This window comes from Lithobates pipiens, unplaced genomic scaffold (assembly GCF_037356315.1).
Source record: "Lithobates pipiens isolate NorthernLeopardFrog02 unplaced genomic scaffold, aLitPip1_a1.2 Scaffold_23, whole genome shotgun sequence".
Lineage (NCBI taxonomy): Eukaryota > Metazoa > Chordata > Amphibia > Anura > Ranidae > Lithobates > Lithobates pipiens.
Window position 1 is genome coordinate 125,058,143 of NW_027507785.1, and position 13,341 is coordinate 125,071,483.

The window sequence follows — 13,341 nt, forward strand, 5'->3', positions numbered from 1 at the left end:
ACCAGAGGATTTTCGGTGGGAAAGGTGTCCAAGTCTGACCTTGCCCCTAGGTATTCCTGCACCATGTAAATCAGACGCTGGCGATGGGTGCTGGAACCGATCATACCTTGGGGCTGCGGACTAAAAAATTGTCTGAAAGCATCAGTCAGACGGCCACCTTCTCCACCACTCCTTCTGACCGATGCCTCAGCAACATGTTGTCCAGGACCAGGAGTTTGTAACCTCCCAGTCTCTGGGAACGCGTTGCACAGACCTTTCTGCAAGGCCTCCCGGAGATGTCTCATCCTCTGCTCCCTCTGCGATGGCAAGATAAGGTCGGCAACCTTACCCTTGTACCGTGGATCAAGGAGAGTGGCCAGCCAGTAATGGTCCCTCTCCTTGATCCGAAGAATATGAGGATCCTTCCGCAGGCTTTGCAGGATCAGGGAGGCCATGCAGCGTAGGTTAGCTGAGGCATTCGGTCCGGAGTCCTCTGGGTCACTAAGGACAACATGAGCCGCAGCTACCTCCTCCCAGCCACGTACAAGTCAACGGGTTTCTTGGGACTGTATATCATCCCTACAAGACTGCTGCTGCTGATGCTGAGTGCCAGCCTCCACCTCCATGCTGACACAATCATCCTCCTCCTCATCCTCTTCCTGTGTGATGGGTGGGACAGCAGGAACACTGTCTGAATAAAGGGTGCCTTGAGAGGCAAGGAAGTCCTCCTCTTCCTGCCTCTGTTCTGCCTCAAGTGCCCTGTCCATTATTCCATGCAGCGTATGCTCCAACAGGTGGACGAGAGGTACAGTGTCACTGATGCATGCACTGTCACTGCTCACCATCCTTGTGGCCTCAAATGGTGACAGGAGAGTGCATGCATCCCTGATCATGCCCCACTGGCGTGGTGAGAAAAAAACCAAGCTCCCCTGACCCTGTCCTGGTGCCGTAGTCTCACAGGTACTCATTGATGGCCCTCTGCTGAGTGTGCAGCTGCTGCAGCATGGCCAACGTTGAGTTCCACCTGGTGGGCATGTCACATATAAGGCGGTTCTTGGGCAGGTTCAACTCCTTTTGGAGCTCAGCCAGCCGAGCACAGGCATTAAATGATCGGCGGAAATGCACACAGACTGTCCTGGCCTGCTTCAGGACATCCTGTAAGCCCGGGTACCTGCCCAAGAACCGCTGCACCACCAGGTTAAGGACGTGAGCCACATAGGGCAAATGGGTCAGTTGTCCCTGTCAGAGGGCGAAGAGGAGGTTGGTGCCATTGTTGCAAACCACCAATCCTGGCTTAAGCTGGCATGGCGTCAACCACCTCTCGGCCTGCCCCTGCAGAGCTGACAAAATATCTGCCCCAGTGTGGCTCCTGTTCCCCAAACAAACCAGTGCAAGCACGGCATGGCATCGTTTTGCCTGCGTACTTGCGTAACCTCTTGAATGCCTACAGAGGAGAGAGGTGGAGGAGAGAGGTGTGTCACAACCAGTAGTAGCATTTTGGAGGCATGGTGGCGGAACAACCTCCAACACTACTGCACCTTGTCCTTCATCCTTCCCAGCTGCCAGAAGAGTGACCCAATGGGCCGTGAAAGACAGGTAACATCCCTGTCCATGCCTGCTGGACCATGAGTCAGCGGTAATATGCACCTTATCGCTGAACGCCCTGTCCAGCGAGGCAAGGACATTGCCTTCCCCATGCCGGTAGAGAGCCGGAATCACCTTCCGTGAGAAAAAGATGGCTGGGAGTGAACTTCTTTCTACGTTCCAGCAGCTGGGGCAGGGAAATTTGCCTGCTACAATCGGACATGGGTGTACTGCTAGCAGAGTGCCCGCAAGCACTTGGCTGTGACACACCTAATTCTACACCTTCATTCCTCTCAGAGCAGGTTTCAGAGAGGACTGAAGGTCTAGTGGGGTTGGAGATCCCAGCTGATGAGGAGCAAGGAGAGGTCCGCTTTGTTCTTTGGTGTGGGTCTTTGAGGTACGCTTGCCAACGAGCTGCATGGTAGGTCAACATATGTCTGGTCAAGCATGTGGTGCCCAAGCGGCTGATGTTTTGGCCACGCGAGATACGCTTGAGACATATGTTGCAAATAGCAGCGGTGCGATCTGATGCACTCGTCTCAAAAAAGGCCCACACCAAAGAACTTTTAGAATAACGCGCAGAGGCAGTGACCTGCACAGGAGGAGCTCTGTGGTGTGATTCAGTCGGTGTGCTGCCCCTAAGCTGGCCCCCAGAGGGCATCCTGCCTCATTGGAGATGTGCCTCCTCCTCCTCTCTCCTACCAGGCACCCACGTGGAGTCAGTGCCCTCATCATCCCCTACCTCTTCACCGCTGGAGCAAACCTAGCAGTATGCTGCAGCTTGTGGAACATGACTGCTAGATTGCTGTCCTTCTTCAGCTCACGCTACTGCCTTCCTCTAGCTGAGTATCATCAGAGCCTACAAAACACTGGGCATCCTCCTGGAGCATGTACCCAACACTATGCTCAAAGAGTTCAGGGGACTGCTCAGGAGGACATGGTGGGTCTAGGGAAGGAGTCACTGATGATGACACTGAGATTAGGGAAGAGGATGTGTTGGCAGCTGCTTTGCTAGTACCCTGAGCCTGGGTAAGAGAGGATGAGGAGGATGAAGAGGGCTTGGTCATCCACTCTACCAAGTCTTTGGCATGATGCGGCTCAACACGTCCAGCTGCCGAAAATAAGGACAAGCGTGTCCCATGGCCACGTGCTGATGATGATGCACCGCGTCCATGACCAGCACTGTTGTCTCTAGACACAGAGCCTGCTTGCCCTCTTTTATCGGCTCGTGCCTGTCTGCCTCTCTTTGTTGGCCTTCCAGACATGGCAATGGCCTGAAGGGAGATGGGAAAACCAGCAATTGGGTAGTGTATATTGTGCTGGAGGCACACAACACCCACTAACTCCTGCAGATGCCTTTATTATAGAACAACAGGAATTAAAGGGTAGATACCGGTGTATACTGTGCTGTATGCACACAACACCAACTAACTCCTGCAGATGGCAGATGGCTCAATTAGAGAAGAGCAAAATAGGTGGATAAAGGTGTATACTGCACTCAGGTCACACAGACAACACCCAGAAACTCCTGCAGATGGTTGATAGCTCAATTACAGAAGAGCAATAATGCTAAATAGGTGGATAAAGGTGTATACTGCACTCAGGGCACACAGACAAAACCCAGAAACTCCTGCAGATGGCTGATAGCTCAATTACAAGAGAGCAATAATTCTAAATAGGTGGATAAAGGTGTATACTGGGTTGAAGGTACACAGAGAACACCCACTAACATCTGCAGACGCCAACACACTACACAAGGCCGCCTCGCTGGAGTCCATATTTAGTGTGGGGCATGTACTACACAGCCTGAGCTATGATTGGCCACAGACATCCTGCTTGTGGCCAATCATGGCTCTTCTCGCTGCCGGCACTGTGATTGGCCAAGCACGCGGGGTCACAGCGCATGCTTGGTCAATCATGAGCCAGCAATGCACTGCAATGGCGCAGTGCATTGTGGTCCGTGAGCGCTACAGGAATTTGGCGCGAACGGCCCACAGAGTTCTGGCTTCGCCGAACGGGCGAACAAGCTCATCCCTAGTAGAAAGACCTGGTAAGCAGGCATTTAATTGTCATAAGGTATAATGTTTTTGGGATCGGATTCCACAAAAAAAAAAAAAATTGTTAGCATCAGCTGCAGGGGTTTTGTACTCATTGCTGAACTAGGACTACTTCACTTTTAGAAATGCGAGTCAGTCAACTGTGTCAGGGTACAGGTGGATTCTGTCTTCGACAGAATACTGGCCACAAAATAAGTTTATGGCGTCCTTGGTTTGAAGGTCATGAACATCTGTCCTGCATCCCAATTAACCAGAAGTCACTGTGGCCATTAAAAGGGATCCACTCACTGGAAAGACAGTCAAGAGGTTCTTCTGCAGCACCTATGTAAAGTGGTGCATTTTTTTCCTTACTCTGTGATGACATCACGAGATCTAACATTCTCTCCTAGTATCTGGGATCAAAAAGGATGGCTGACCAGTAAAGATTCCTTATGTTTATGGACCAAATTCTGAGGTCCTTACGTAGGCTGGGCAACCATAACCCCGGGTATGCTGTCCTTAATGATCTCACCCCACCCGTGCGCAACTACCTGGATTTGGGAGGAGTGAAACATTCTCCTGGAAGCCTACCCCATGTCCTCCACCTGATCCCAGCATCCTAACCTCCTTTTCTACCATGTCCTCCTTGTCTGCCTGCTACTCTCTCACAGGAATTGAGTGAGTTTTAAAAGGATCCCACATGCCATAAGTCCTCCTCTACATGCTGGAGTTGTGCCTTTAGTGCATGGTCTATTAACATATGCTGAGTATGCTGCAGCAGGAACACCAAAGGAATCGTGTCACTGATCCCCACCTGGTTTGGCTCACCATTCCGTATGCCTCTTTGAATGGTGACAAGATGGTACATGTGTCTTGAATCAGGATGCACTAATAGAGTGGAAAGAACCCCACATCCACAGAATGTGTGCTCATACCATACTCACACAAATACTTACTGATGTTCCACTGCTGCAGGTACAGCCATTGTAGCATGACCAATGTTGAGTTCCTCCATATGGGCTTATCACGTATCAGGCAATTGGCAGGCAGCTTTTATTGCTGCTGCATTTTAGTCAGGTGAAGGTTTGTTCAGATGAGCACCTGAAATGGTTGCATTCAATTATGGCTTGCCACAGGACAAGATGGAAATCAGGGTACCTAACCAGGGACCAATGCACCCCCAGATTGAGGACATGTACCAGGCAAGGCATATGTGCAAGCTTTTTCTGGCAAAGGGCAGGTTGGTGTCATTGCACACATGCCCTTGCCGGACACAAGATGGTGTGGAGTTACCCAATTCCTGGTCTGCCTCTGGAGGAACCCAGTGTGGTTGCTGTGTGCTAGGCATACCATATTCAATACAGTGTGGCAGTATGTTGCATCCTCAGTCCCCACTGCATATTACAGTCCCCTCTCTCTTCACATCAAGATCCCCTCTTGACGAGTGTCCTCTGGTCCCCCTTTACATCACCACCCCTCCCTCCACCACTTTCACAGTAGTGTTCTCAAACTTCCTTGACATCAACCCCCCTGACAGTCCTGTCCTTTGCCCCAATTTACATTATTCCCCCACATTGCTGTCTACAGTCCCCATTCCCATTACTTTCCTCATTGCCCACTTCATTACATTTCTCAGCCCCCCTCCCCACAACACTGTGCTCAACCCTCCCCCTTTAATGCCCCCCCCAATTTAATGTCCTCAGGCCCCAACTTTATTTATTGTCCTCAGCTCCATCCACATTACAATCATCAGCCCTCCCACTTTAATGTCCTCAGTCCCCGCCCCCCCCCCCACACACACACACACACTACAGTCTTCAGCTGGCCATTGCCAGGTAAAATTAATAACATTGATTATCTTGTTACAATGGCATCCTGAAAAGGTTTTGGATATATGGGGCAACACGTGAACATGTTGTCCCTGAAATTAATGTGGTTAAAGCAGAAAAATGGTCAAGTGTAAAGATTTAGGCGACTTTGACAAGAGCCAAATTGTAATGACTAAACGCCTAGATCAGAGCATCTAAAAAAAAAAAAAAAACTGGAGCTTTTGTGGGACGTTCCTGGTCTGCAGTGGTCAAGGCCTACCAAAAGTGGTCCAAGGAAGCAAAGTGGGTAAACCAGTGTCAGGTGCTTGGTCAGTCAAGGCTCATTGATGCATGTGGGGAGCGAGGGCTGGCCTCTGTAGTATGATCCACTTAAAGAGCTACTGTAGCTCAAATTGGTGAAAAAGTTCATGCTGGTTACCATAAAAATATTTCATAAAACACAGCGCATCACAATTTTTTGCATATGGGCATGGGCACACCAATGAGTGTGCCCATGCTAACCTCAACCAAAAGTGTTTACAATAGGCATGTGAGCATAATAACTGGATTACAGAGCAATGGAAGAAGGTGATCTGGTCTGATAAATTCAAGAATGGTTTGAGGAACAGGACTATGAGTTTAAGGTGTTGATTTCAAATTTTCCAGATCTCAATTCAATTGAGCAACTGTGGGATGTGCTGGAAAAACAAGCCTGGTTCACTTAAAGGATCTACTACTGATGGCTTGGTGCCAGATACCACAGCGTACCTTAAAGTGACACTAAAATTTTTTATATTTTTTTTATTTTTATTTTTTTTAAATAACAAACATGTCATACTTACCTCCACTGTGCAGCTCGTTTTGCACAGAGTGGCCCTGATCCTGGTCTTCTGGGGTGCCTTGGCAGCTGTTTCAGCTCCTCCCCGCTTTTGATAACCCCCTCAGGGAAGCGTTCTCCTAATGGGGTTACCTTGTGGGCGTGCTCCCGAGTCCTGTATTCGGCGTCCATAGCCGCCGACTATAGGACTCGGCCCCACCCCCGGCCCTTGCGTCATTGGAGCTGATTGACAGCAGTGCGAGCCAATGGCTGTACTGCTATCAATCTATCCAATGAAGAGCCGAGAAGACCGAGCAAAGGAAGAGCGCATTTGTGATGTGGGACTTTCCAGGGCTCAGGTAAGTAAAATGGGAGGCTGGGGGGGGGGGGGCAGTGATTGTAAAAAAGATTTTCACCTTAATGCATAGGATGCATTAAGGTGAAAAAACATGAACCCTTACAACCCCTTTAAGAGGTCTAGTGGAGTCCATGCCTCGACTGGTGATGGTGGGTGGTCACAATATTATGGCTGATCGGTGTATGCACAGTAGGCCACCACACTGCAATTCCCTGAAACAGAGCACAATACTGTAATATATAAAGCACTGTATAGCAACATACAGTATAGAAGTGACCATCTCTCTCTGAAAACACTGTCAGCTGCCTCTATCTACTCCAAGTCACCATGCACATTGACAAAAAGCTGGCCTGATTTATTTATTTTTAGGGAGGGGGCTGGTACATAAGAAAACACCCATTACTGATGATTCTAAGCCACCTGAGCAGTTCAGAGGCCAGGTATACAACTGGTAATTGGTTGCAGATCACTGAATGGCAAACTGCAAATAACTTGAGTGCAAGTCAAATCTGAACCCAAAGTTCATCCCTAAGAACTAACTCTGTTCTCCCAATTCCATGGTAGCTAGAATCTCATTCTCTTCCATACCAACAGCAGTTGGTTATTTGCTTATCAGGCACAATCCAGCACCGCACAGCACTTAGCAACTGACAATTATTTGGTAGGTAAAGTGGTGTTTCAGCACTAAATTTTTTTTTAAAGTCAGCAGCTGAAACAAAAGTAGCCGCTGACTTTTAATATGGAGACTTACCTTTCCAGGGCGCCCGCGATGTTGGCCGCCGAGGCTGACATGTCGCTCGGCTCTCGGGTCCCAGCGCTGCCATTCCAACTAAGGGAAACAGGCAGTGGAGCACTGCGTCTTCACTGCCCGTTTCCTACTGCTCATGCGCAAGTCGTGCGGCGCTTTGTGACTGGGACACGCTGTGTTAAGGAACACACAGTTCCCAAAACACAGCGCGCCCCATTACCCAGAAGACAGCGTGGAGGAAGAGAAGACCGAAGATCACCGAGGAGCAGGAAGAAGGCAGATTAGGAAGACTGCCTAGCAACAGGGATTTCTGGACAGGTAAAAAAAAATAAAAAAAATTTCAAATGTTTTTTTTTATATTTTTTGAAGAATATTAATGCTTTTTTTATATTTTTAGGGTGGCCCTCCACTTTAACAGGAATTTGTTTTACTGTGATAGTAAAATCTCCATTATTCATGTGTTAGTAAATACAAAGCAAAGCATTTTAGGATGTGAACATTATATGGACTCTGCCGGGCCATTCAAAAAGCGCAGCGCACTAGGTAACCAGTTTTGAAGCCAAAAGGCTTCACTGCCGGTTTCCCTTACCATGAATAGTGGTGGTGGTAGCACCTGTGAGCCGGTGGAAACATCATCTGGAGTGCCGAAAGTTAGGTGTCCTAATATTAAAAGTCAGCACCTACAGTATATGTAGCTGCTGCTGATCCACTGACTTACTAGGTCATGAGAATAGACCACTAGCCAGAACTTGTCCAGTATGCTGAGTTGTTGGGCTGTCCTGCATCCAGAGTGCTTTTAGAATGGGCGTTCAGTGCTGTTTCGTTACTGATCATAGAACGTGTCTGTCCACAGACTCTGTGGACTGTTTGACTTTTATAAAAATGAATCAGTCCTGGGATTACCAGCTATAAGGCCCCTGATGCCAATGTCACTGATTACGTCTTTTTGGGATGTGAAATCTCTGCAGGACTTCAAGGCTGCCTAGCTTTGAGGGTGTTCAATCATTTCATCTGGAAGAACATTTTTGGTATAGGTTTCATGAGCACAATTAACACCCAAAGACCAATTTTTCAGCACCTGTTTGACAGGTGCATCATTGCAATTTTTTACAGCAAGGCCAATTCTTGTTTTCATCTAGAGTACCTCTATAGGTTTTACGCCCCACCCCCCGACACTATATTGGAAGGAATTTTTCATTTTTATGTTTTCACTTAAAGAAAGAAAAAAAAAATCACTGCTCATTTAAAAATGACGTTTTTCACAAACTTTCTTTTATTGATACATGTCCCCCAGGGTAGGACCCGGACTCCTATAACCAATGTATGCCCAATTTCTTGAATATAAGCCTTCACAATGGGCACTTTTGATTTTTGACGTTCGGGTCTCATTGACTAAAGGAGTTCGTTATTCGGATCCGAACTTTCAAAGTGTTCAAAAGTTCTGGTGCAAATCGAACAGGGGTCCGTTCGACCCATCCCTGTTTAGTCAGTTCATGATAATGTGCTGGGTTTTTATTTAGATCTTATTCTCTTGGGTCTGCTTGCTTCTTAAATGCATTCTGCGATGGCTTACATGCCTGTCTCCTCTTCCTCTTTTTTTTTTTTCCTTTGCTTCTCTGTGTCTTTGCAGTCTTCCTGTACTTTTGTTTAGTCCTGTCCCTCCCAATTCGATCTATGGTTACAAGTATGGGCTCTGCTTAGTAATTAGTAGGGCTACACAGTGATTGTGCTTGTTTCTCTCAGTGCAAGCCTACACTTAAAGTCTGACTGAAATCAATGCTCCTTGAGGCTTATTTACAAAAGTAATTAAAAAGGCTGACTTTTTTTTATTTTTATTTTTTGTGAGGATTCACTTCAATTATCCAATTGTGCAGATAAAATAAGACTTTTTTCACCTGACTGGATAAATGAAGTGAAGCATCACAATTTGTGTGCATATTGTCAGTTCCTGCAGTTAGTATAGGTTTTTTTTTTTCTGCTCTAAAAATGCATGCAGTGTTGTCCATGTATTCCAATGGCTCTAGTTCACACCAATGCAGTTTCCCATGCAGAGAAAATAAAGTGTGCTACATTTATTTTTTAGCACAGAACTGTACCGGAACCTAGCAAATTGTATCAAAAAGACACTTGAACTGCATGTGGTGTGAACTGTAAGCAAAAACGAATCCAGAATGGATGAGTGCATTTTTTGTGGTGTAAACTAGCCCTAAAAATGCATGCACAGCGTTTCCCATGTATTCCAATGGCTCTAGTTCACAGTGCAGTCAATTCCAGTAAGTTTCCGGTGTAGAAGCTGACTGGAACTGACTGCATTGGTGTGAACTAGAGCCACCGGAAAACATCCAAACCACTGCATGCATTTTTAGTGGGGGGGGGGGGGGGTTTGGCTGGGGGAAAAAAAAAAAAAAAGTGCTCAGAACTGCATCTGGTCTGAACTGGCCCTCAAGGATAAGTTCACCTTTACAACAAATTAAAAAAAATAATGAATGCACTTTTTTTTTTAACCTGTGTAAAAAAAAAAAAAACATTATATATATATATATATATATAGGATTTTGGTACTGGGCAGTGATGTAGTGGTTAGCACTCTCACCTAGCAGTAAAAAGCGTTGCTGGTTCGAATCCCAACCATGGCACTACCTGCCTGGAGTTTGTATGTTCTCCCTGTGCCTGCGTGGGTTTCCTCCTATACTCCAAAGACACAGTGGTAGGTTAATTATCTTCTGTCAAAAAATAAATAAATAATAGGCCCTACTATATGAATGGGGAACCTTGGATTGAGGGTAGGGACCAATGTGAATGTACAGGGATAGAGACAATTGTAGACACTCACTCAGGATGGACTGGTGTCTTTATTCAACCTTACTATGTACTCACCGTAAAATCCTTTTCTCTGAAGTTCATTGATGGACACAGCTCCTTTAAATCTTGACTGTAGGGTTAACACACCACCTTCTGGAGAGGACTAGGTAGAACATGGATCACATGTAAAAACAGAAGAAGAACTGCATAGTTCCGCCCAGGGAGCAGTCCCTCTGGCTATAACCCCTCCTTAGCCTGCTTCCTGCAGCTCAGTATGTCAACAAGCAGTACAACAAAAATAGGAGGGATGGGTGCTGTGTCCATCAATGAACTTCAGAGAAAAGGATTTTACATTGAGTACAAAAATCCTATTTTCTCTTTCGTTCATTGACAGACACAGCTCCTTTAAATCTTGACCGTAGGAACGCCCCCAAGCAGTGTTAAAATGAGAGGAGGAACGCAACAAAAAACATAACTTCACCCACAACCAGAGGCATGCCTCAGAGGAATTGCCATCTGAAACGACCGCATCAGAACTTGCAGCCAACGCATGCATCAAAAAAATGTATTTACAAAACAACTGTAACTTTCTTTAAAAATAAAAAAAAATAAAAATTGTGTAAATTGCAACTTTTACACAGCCACCTGCAAAATTTTGCAGCCAAAGCAAGCAGCCGAGGATGCGCTTACATCAACTTTGTAGAATTTCGTAAAAATGTGAACGGATGACCAAGTCGCCGCCTTACACACCTGGGAAACAGACGCTTGATGTCGAAAAGCCCAGGAGGTCTCACTTGCCCTGGTGGAATGGGTCATGACAGGGAAGGGAGGCACCTGCCCCTTCAAGGCTTAAGTCTGGACCACGATCTGTCTGATAGACCGGAAAATGGTGGTCGACGAGGCCGCCATACCTTTCTTCAGACCAGTTACTGAAACAAACAGAGTCTGACTTCTGGAAGGGAGCCGTAGCAGACAGATATACCCTTAGAGCACGGACCACGTCCAGGGAGTGTAGGGCTACTTCTTTTGTATGTGTCAGCTTAGGACAGAAAAGGGATGGTAACACAATATCCTCATTGAGATGAAAAGCTGAAACTACTTGGAAGAAAAGAGATGCGGATGAACCACCGCCTTATCCTTGTGGATAACTAGATAGGGCGACTTGCAAGACAAAGCCGCCAACTCAGAAACCTCCTCAAACAAGGGAATTTCCCCGATGTTCTCAAACGGCCGTTTCTGAAGTGACAATAGTACCAGGTACAGATCCCACGGAGGTAGAGGTGGTCAAACCGGAGGGACTACATGCTGAACCCCTTGCACAAAGGTGTTTACCAGTGAGTGAGACGCCAATGGGCGTTGGAAAATCTATCCCTTGATGGTGCTTAAGGAAAGTTTCTGATCCACTCACTGTAAAAACAACAGGATCTTGGAAACAGACGCCATCCCATCTCCTCACACATGGAGATTTAGGCCTTCCACGTACAATGGTAAATCTTCCGAGAAGACAATTTCCGTGCCCTCAGCATAGTGGAAATTACAGAGTCCAACAGACCTCGGTCCTTTAGCACCTGGCTTTCAATAGCCATGCCGTTAAAACCAGCGATGGTAAAAGCAAGATGGAGAATCGGATCTTGCGATAGTAGGTTTTCTCACATCGGCAATCACCAAGGAGCACCCGCCACCAGGCATACTAGGTCGGCGTACCAGGGACACAGAGGCCAATCTGGGGTGATCAGTATCACTGCAATCCCCTCGGCCTCCACTCTGCGAAGCAGACGTGGTAACCGTTTGAGCAGAGGGAAGGCATAAATCAGCCGCTACTGCTCCCATAGAGTCACCAATGTATCCGTCGCATCCGTTCAGGGGTCTCTTGTTCTGGACACAAACCTCTGCACCTTTCGATTGAGCCGAGAGGCCAAGAGATCCACATCTGGTGTGCCCCACCGCAGGCAAAGAAGCCTGAACACCTCCGGGTGCAATGACCATTCTCCTGGGTCCCGCAACTGGCGACTTAGGTAGTCCACCTGCCAGTTTTCTATGCCTAGGATGTATATGGTTGACAGGGCCGTCACATGTCGCTGTTGCTTCTCCAACTCCCTGTGCAATAGCTTTGCCCACTCAGTAAGCGTCTGCGACACCAGGGTCGTGGCCAGTACAGGTCATAATGCTGACCCCACCACCGTAAACATGGACCAGGCCCCTGCCTCGGCTCTCCTGAAAAGGCCCGTTGCAGGCTTCTCCATTCCCTGTTGATGAACTTAACAAAATAAGTCAAATACGGAAACACCTTAGGTGTACAGGTCGGTTTATGGGACCCAAAAGGGAACTGACAACTCAGCAGAAGATCCTGCTGCATCCTGTATTTTCAGGGTATCCCGTACAGCAGTGACAAGTGCTCCAACTTGTGCCTTTTCCTGTGCTGACCGGGACACAGAATCATACTCGCTGTCCGAACGGTCCTGGTCTGCATCCTCTGACACATCAGAACAGGGGCTGACAGTCACTGCGGGGCCCGAGTCTGAATCTGAGGTTTCCCCGGGGGACGGGCAGGGGGCGTTTTTTACCCCCTTCTGCCCACACGCTGCCTCCATCCTGGCAATGAATGTCTCCAGGACCGCCAACAAAGCATCCATAGGCACTGCATTGTTTGCAAGTAAGCCGGTTGCAATTACAGTGATGTCTGGGGAAGAAGCTCCAGCTTCTGACGCCATGCTGACCCACCTCGCCTGCCACACTTGGTGAGGACAAGGTATGCAATCCCACCCTCCTAGCTGCTCACAGACTGAAAGGCCCCACCGCAGGACTCACCACCCTGACCGATGTGTACTGTGCCCTGTCACAGGTGCCCAGAGAGAAAAACCGTGCTGTTCTGAGGTGAAATGACCCAGCACTGGAAGCCAAACCGCTCTGAGGCTACAAGAAAATGGCCACCGGCCGTTCTGTATACAAAATACCCAAGAAAATGGTCGACAGCCATGCTCTGCAAGAAAACTAAGGGAAAAATGGCACCAGCACATGCAGAGGAAAAGTTCTCACAGGCACTGCAGACAGAAGGGAAAAAAAAAAAAACACAGCACATGGACCCAAACAGCCAGCAAAGCCCCTGTCAAGGCCCAGAGCCCCCCGGCCCAGGTACACACTCTGGACCTCATACCCAGTCACTCAGCACCCCCCGCAGGGGGAGGAGGGAAACCAGGGATAGGGAGAGA